We start from the raw sequence: 7,719 nt of genomic DNA, 5'->3' as shown, positions 1-7,719 counted from the left end.
CTAGAGTCAATAATCTAGTTCACATCACTATGTGATTGTAATGAATCCAACACCCATGGGGTTTGATCATATCTCGCTTGTGAGAGAGGTTATTAGTCAACGGGTCTGAACCTTTCAGATCCGTGTGTTCTTTGCAAATCTCTATGTCATCTTGTAGATGCAGCTACCATGCGCTACTTGGAGCTATTCCAAATAACTGCTCTACTATACGAATCCGGTTTACTACTTAGAGTCATCCAGATTAGTGTCAAAGTTTGCATCGACGTAACCCTTTACGACGAACTCTTTTACCACCTCCATAATCGAGAAAATTCCTTAGTCCACTAGTTACTAAGGATAAGTTTGACCGCTGTCATGTGATCCATTCCTAGGTAACTCTTGTACCCCTTGATTGACTCATGGCAAGGCACACTTCAGGTGCGATACACAGCATAGCATACTGTAGAGCCTACGTCTAAAGCATAGGGGACGACCTTCGTCCTTTCTCTCTCTTCTGCCGTGGTCAGATCTTGAGTCTCACTCAACGCTCGCACCTTATAACACAACCAAGAACTCCTTCTTTGCTAATCTTATTTGAACTCCTTCAAAATCTTGTCACGGTATGTATTCATTTGAAAGTACTATTAAGCGTTTTTTATCTATCCTTATAGATCTTGATGCTCAATGTTCAAGTAGCTTAATCCAGGTTTTCCATTGAAAAACACTTTTCAAATAACCCTATATGCTTTCCAGAAATTCTACATCATTTCTGATCAACAATATGTCAACAACATATACTCATCAGAAATTCTATTGTGCTCCCACTCACTTCTTTGGAAATACAAGTTTCTCATAAACTTTGTATAAACCCAAAATCTTTGATCATCTCATCAAAGCGTATATTCCAACTCCGAGATGCTTACTCCAGTCCTTAGAAGGATTGCTGGAGCTTTGCATACTTGTTAGCATCTTTTAGGATTGACAAAACCCATCTGGTTGTATCACATATAACCTTTCCTCAAGAAAATTGTCGAGGAAACAATGTTTTGACATCCTATCTGCAAGATTTCATAAATAATGCAGTAACTGCTAATACAATTCCAACAGACTCTTAGCATCGCTATGAGTGAGAAAGTCTCACCGCAGTCAACTCCTTGAACTTGTCGGAAAACATCTTAACGACAAGTCGAGCTTTCTTAATGGTGATACTTACCATCATTGTCCGTCTTCCTTTTAAAATCCATATGTACCCAATAGCCTTACGACCATCAAGTAGTTCTTCCAAAGTCTATACTTTGTTTTCACACATGGATCCTCTCGGATTTTATGGCCTTGAGCCATTTGTCGGAATCCGGGCCCACCATCGTATCTCCATAGCTCGTAGGTTCATTGTTGTCTAGCAACATGACCTCCAAGAAAGGATTATGTACCACTCTGAAATAGTATGCATCCTTGTCGACCTACGAGGTTTGGTAGTGACTTGATCCAAAGTTTCATGATCACTATCATCAGCTTCCACTTCAATTGGTGTAGGCGCTACAGGAACAACTTCATGTGCCCTGCTACACACTAGTTGAAGTGACGGTTCAATAACCTCATCAAGTCTCCACCATCCTCCCAACCAATTCTTTAGAGAGAAAATTTTCCTCGAGAAAGGACCCGTTTCTAGAAACAATCACTTTTTCTTCCGGATCCGAAATAGGAGGTATACCCAACTGTTTTGGGTGTCCTATGAAGATGCATTTATCCGCTTTGGGTTCGAGCTTATCAGGCTAAACTCTTTTCACATAAGCGTCGCAGCCCCAAACTTTTAAGAAATGACAACTTAGGTTTGTCTAAACCATAGTTCATACGGTGTCATCTCAACAGAATTACGTGGTGCCCTATTTAAAGTGAATTCGGTTGTCTCTAATGCCTAACCCATAAACGATAGTGGTAATTCGATAAGAGACATCATGGTTTGCACCACATCCAATAGGGTGTAGCTATGATGTTCGGACACACCATCACACTATGGTGTTCCAGGCGGCATTAGTTATGAAACAATTTCCACAATGTCTTAGTTGTGTACCAAACACGTAACTCAGATATTCATCTATATGATCATATCATAGACATTTTATCCTCTTGTCACAACGATCTTCAACTTCACTATGAAATTACTTGAACCTTTCAATAATTCAGACTTGTGTTTCATCAAGTAAATATACTTAGAATCTACTCAAATCATCTGTGAAGTAAGAGCATAAGGATATTCACTGCGTGCCTCGGCACACATTGGACTGCACACATCAAATGTATTACTTCCAACAAGTTGCTCTCTTGTTTCATCTCACTGAAAACGAGGCCTTTTAGTCATCTTGCCCATGTGGTATGGTTTGCATATCTCAAGTGATTCAAAATCCTGAATGATCCATCTGCATGGAGTTTCTTCATGCGTATAAACCAATAGACATGGTTTGCATGTCTCAAACTTTTCAAAAAATGAGTGAGTCCAAAGATCCATCAACATGGAGCTTCTTCAAGCGGTTTATAGCAATATGACTCAAATGGAACTGCCACAAGTATGTGGTACTATCATTACTATCTTATATCTTTTGGCATGAACATGTGTATCACTACGATCGAGATTCAATGAACCATTCATTTTAGGTGCAAGACCATTGAAGGTATTATTCAAATAAATAGAGTAACCATTATTCTCCTTAAATGAATAATCGTATTGCGATAAACATAATCCAATCATGTCTATGCTCAACGCAAACACCAAATAACAATTATTTAGGTTTAACACCAATCTTGATGGTAGAGGGAGCATGCGATGCTTGATCACATCAACCTTGGAAACACTTCCAACACATATCGTCATCTCACCTTCACCTAGTCTCCGTTTATTCCGTAGCTTTTTATTTCGAGTTACTAACACTTAGAAACCGAACCGGTATTTAATACCCTGGTGCTACTAGGAGTACTAGTAAAGTACACATTATAATTTATATCCAATATACTTCTATCGGCCTTGCCAGCCTTCTCATCTACCAAGCATCTAGGATAGTTCTGCTTCAGTGACCGTTCCCCTCATTTCAGAAGCACTTAGTCTCGGGTTTGGGTTCAACCTTGGGTTTCTTCACTAGAGCAGCAACTGATTTGCCGTTTCATGAATTATCCCTTTCTTGCCCTTGCCCTTCTTGAAACTAGTGGTTTGACTAACCATCAACAATTGATGCTCCTATTTGATTTCTACTTTTGTGGTGTCGCGAATAGCTCAAGGATCATCATATCTATCCCTGATATGTTATAGTTCATCACGGAGCTCTAGTAGCTTGGTGGCAGTGACTTTGGAGAACCATCACTATCTCATCTGGAAGATTAACTCCCACTCGATTCAAGCGATTGTAGTACTCATCCAATCTGAGCACATGCTTAACGATTGAGCTTTTCTCCTTTGTTTGCAGGCTTAAGAAACTTGTCAGAGGTCTCATACCTCTTGACGTGGGCACTAGCCTGAAATCCCAATTTCAGTCCTTGGAACATCTCATATGTTCTGCGATGTTTCAAAAACGTCTTTGGTGCCTCAATTCTAAACCATTTAGCACTACACACTGAACTATCATGTAGTCATCAAAACGTGTATGTCAGATGTTCGCAACATCCAAAACCGACGCTCGAGGTTTAGCACACTGAGCGGTGCATTAAGGACATAATCCTTCTGCGCATCAATGAGTACAATCCTCAGTTTACGGACCCAGTCCACATAATTGCTACCGTCAACTCTCAACTAAATTTTCTCTAGGAACATATCTAAAACAGTAGAACCAAAGCGTGAGCTACGACATAATTTGCAAAGACCTTTTGACTATGTCCATGATAATTAAGTTCATCTAATCAAATTATTTAATGAACTCCCACTCATATAGACATCCCTCTAGTCATCTAAGTGATACATGATCCGATTCAACTAGGTTGTGTCCGATCATCACGTGAGATGGACTAGTCATCATCGGTGAACATCTTCATGTTGATTGTATCCACTATACGACTCATGTTCGACCTTTCGGTCTCTTGTGTTCCGAGGCCATGTCTGTACATGCTAGGCTCATCAAGTCAACCTAAGTGTTTTGCATGTGTAAATCTCGCTTACACCCGTTGTATACGAACGTTAGAATCTATCACACCCGATCATCACGTGGTGCTTCGAAACAACGAACTTTCGCAACGGTGCATAGTTAGGGGGAACACTTTCTTGAAATTTTATGAGGGATCATCTTATTTATGCTACCGTTGTTCTAAGCAAATAAGATGTAAACATGAAAAACATCACATGGAAATAATAGAGTGACATGATATGGCCAATATCATCTCGCGCGTTTGATCTTCATCTTTGAGGCGCGGCATGATCACCTTCGTCACCGGCATGACACCATGATCTACATCATCATGATCTCCATCACTGTGTCTTCATGAAGTTGTCTCGCCAACTATTACTTCTACTACTATGGCTAACGGTTAGCAATAAAGTAAAGTAATTACATGGCGTTTTCAATGACACACAGGTCATACAATAAATTAAGACAACTCCTATGGCTCCTGCCGGTTGTCATACTCATCGACATGCAAGTCATGATTCCTATTACAATAACATGATCAATCTCATACATCACATATATATAATTCATCACATCCTTTTGGCCATATCACATCACATAGCATACCCTACAAAAACAAGTTAGATGTCCTCTAATTGTTGTTGCATGTTTTACGTGGCTGCTATGGATTTCTAGCAAGAACGTTTCTTACCTACACAAAATCCACAACGTGATATGACAATTTATATTTACCCTTCATAAGGACCCTATTCATCGAATCCGATCCGACTAAAGTGGGAGAGACGGACACCCGCTAGCCACCTTATGCAACTAGTGCATGTCAGTTGGTGGAACCTGTCTCATGTAAGCGTACGTGTAAGGTCGGTCTGGGCCGCTTCATCCCACGATGCCGCCTAATCAAGATAAGACTAGTAACGGCAAGTAAATTGACAAAATCTACGCCCACAACAACTTGTGTTCTACTCGTGCATAGAAACTACGCATAGACCTAGCTCATGATGCCACTGTTGGGGATCATTGCAAAAATTAAAAAATTTCTACGCATCACCAAGATCAATCTATGGAGAGACTAGCAACGAGGGATAGGGGAGTGCATCTTCATACCCTTGAAGATCGCGATGCGGAAGCGTTACAAGAACGCAGATGAAGGAGTCGTACTCATAGCGATTCAGATCGCGGTTGATTCCGATCTAAGTGTCAAACAACGGCGCCTCCACGTTCAACACACGTACAGCCCGGGGACGTCTCCTCCTTCTTATTCCAGCAAGGGGCGAGGAGAAGTTGAGGGAGAGCTCCGGCAGCACGACGACGTGGTGGTGGAGCTTGCAGTTCTCCGGCAGGGCTTCGCCAAGCACTACGGAGGAGGAGGTGTTGGGGAGGGAGAGGGCTGCGCCAGGGGAAGGGGTGCGGCTCCCATGCGCCTCCCCACCATATATAGGGGTGGAGGGGGCTGGTTTCTTGCCCTCCAAGTGTAGGGGAACGAAGTAATTTCAAAAAAATTCCTACGCACACGCAAGATCATGGTGATGCATAGCAACGAGAGGGAAGAGTGTTGTCTACGTACCCTCATAGACCAGAAGCGGAAGCGTTAGCACAACGCGGTTGATGTAGTCGTATGTCTTCACGGCCCGACCGATCAAGCACCGAAACTACGGCACCTCCGAGTTCTAGCACACGTTCAGCTCAATGACGATCCCCGGACTCCGATCCAGCAAAGTGTCGGGGAAGAGTTTCGTCAGCACGACGGCGTGGTGACGATCTTGATGTTCTACCGTCGCAGGGCTTCGCCTAAGCACCGCTACAATATTATCAAGGATTATGGTGGAGGGGGGCACCGCACACGGCTAAGAGAACGATCACGAAGATCAACTTGTGTCTCTAGAGGTGCCCCCCTGCCCCCGTATATAAAGGAGCAAGGGGGGAGGCCGGCCGGCCCTTGGGGCGCGCCAAGGAGGGGGGAGTCCTCCTCCTAGTAGGAGTAGGACTCCCCTTTCCTAGTCCAACTAGGAAGAGAGAAGGGGGAAGGAAAGAGAGGGAGAGGGAGAGGGAAAGAGGGGCCGCGCCCCCCTCCCCTAGTCCAATTCGGACTCCTCATGGGAGGGGCCGCGCCACCTCCTAGGCTGCTGCCCTCTCTCTCCCCTTAGGCCCAATAAGGCCCAATACTTCCCCGGGGGGTTCCGGTAACCCTTCCGGCATTCCGGTTTTCTCCGAAATCACACGAAACACTTCCGGTGTCCGAATATAGCCGTCCAAGATATCGATCTTTATGTCTCGACCATTTCAAGACTCCTCGTCATGTCTGTGATCATATCCGGGACTCCGAACAACCTTCGGTACATCAAAATATATAAACTCATAATGATACTGTCATCGTAACGTTAAGCGTGCGGACCCTACGGGTTCGAGAACAATGTAGACATGACCAAGACACGTCTCCGGTCAATAACCAATAGCGGAACCTGGATGCTCATATTGGCTCCTACATATTCTACGAAGATCTTTATCGGTCAGACCGCATAACAACATACATTGTTCCCTTTGTCATCGGTATGTTACTTGCTCGATATTTGATCGTCGGTATCTCAATACCTAGTTCAATCTCATTATCGGCAAATCTCTTTACTCATTCTGTAATACATCATCTTGCAACTAACTCATTAGTTGTATTGCTTGCAAGGCTTAAGTGATGTGCATTACCGAGAGGGCCCAGAGATACCTCTCCGACAATCGGAGTGACAAATGCTAATCTCGAAATACGCCAACCCAACATGTACCTTTGGAGACACCTGTAGAGCACCTTTATAATCACCCAGTTACATTGTGATGTTTGGTAGCACACAAAGTGTTCCCCCGGCAAACGGGAGTTGCATAATCTCATAGTCACAGGAACATGTATAAGTCATGAAGAAAGCAATAGCAACATACTAAACGATCGGGTGCTAAGCTAATGGAACGGGTCATGTCAATCACATCATTCTCCTAATGATGTGACCCCGTTAATCAAATGACAACTCATGTCTATGGTTAGGAAACATAACCATCTTTGATTAACGAGCTAGTCAAGTAGAGGCATACTAGTGACACTCTGTTTGTCTATGTATTCACACATGTATTATGTTTCTAGTTAATACAATTCTAGCATGAATAATAAACATTTATCATGATATAAGGAAATAAATAATAACTTTATCATTGCCTCTAGGGCATATTTCCTTCAGTCTCCCACTTGCACTAGAGTCAATAATCTAGTTCACATCACCATGTGATTTAATACCAATAGCTCACATCACCATGTGATTAACACCCATAGTTCACATCGACATGTGACCAACACCCAAAGGGTTTACTAGAGTCAATAATCTAGTTCACATCGCTATGTGATTAACACCCAAAGAGTACTAAGGTGTGATCATGTTTTGCTTGTGAGATAAGTTTAGTCAACGGGTCTGCCATATTCAGATCTGTACGTATTTTGCAAATTTCTATGTCAACAATGCTCTGCATGGAGCTACTCTAGCTAATTGCTTCCACTTTCAATATGTATCCAGATTGAGACTTAGAGTTATCTGGATTAGTGTCAAAACTTGCATCGACGTAACCCTTTACGACGAACCTTTTGTCACCTCCATAATCG

This window comes from Triticum dicoccoides, chromosome 2A (genome assembly GCF_002162155.2).
Source record: "Triticum dicoccoides isolate Atlit2015 ecotype Zavitan chromosome 2A, WEW_v2.0, whole genome shotgun sequence".
Taxonomy (NCBI): domain Eukaryota; kingdom Viridiplantae; phylum Streptophyta; class Magnoliopsida; order Poales; family Poaceae; genus Triticum; species Triticum dicoccoides.
The sequence above is the reverse complement of the archived record's forward strand: the minus strand, read 5'-3'. Positions refer to the sequence as shown.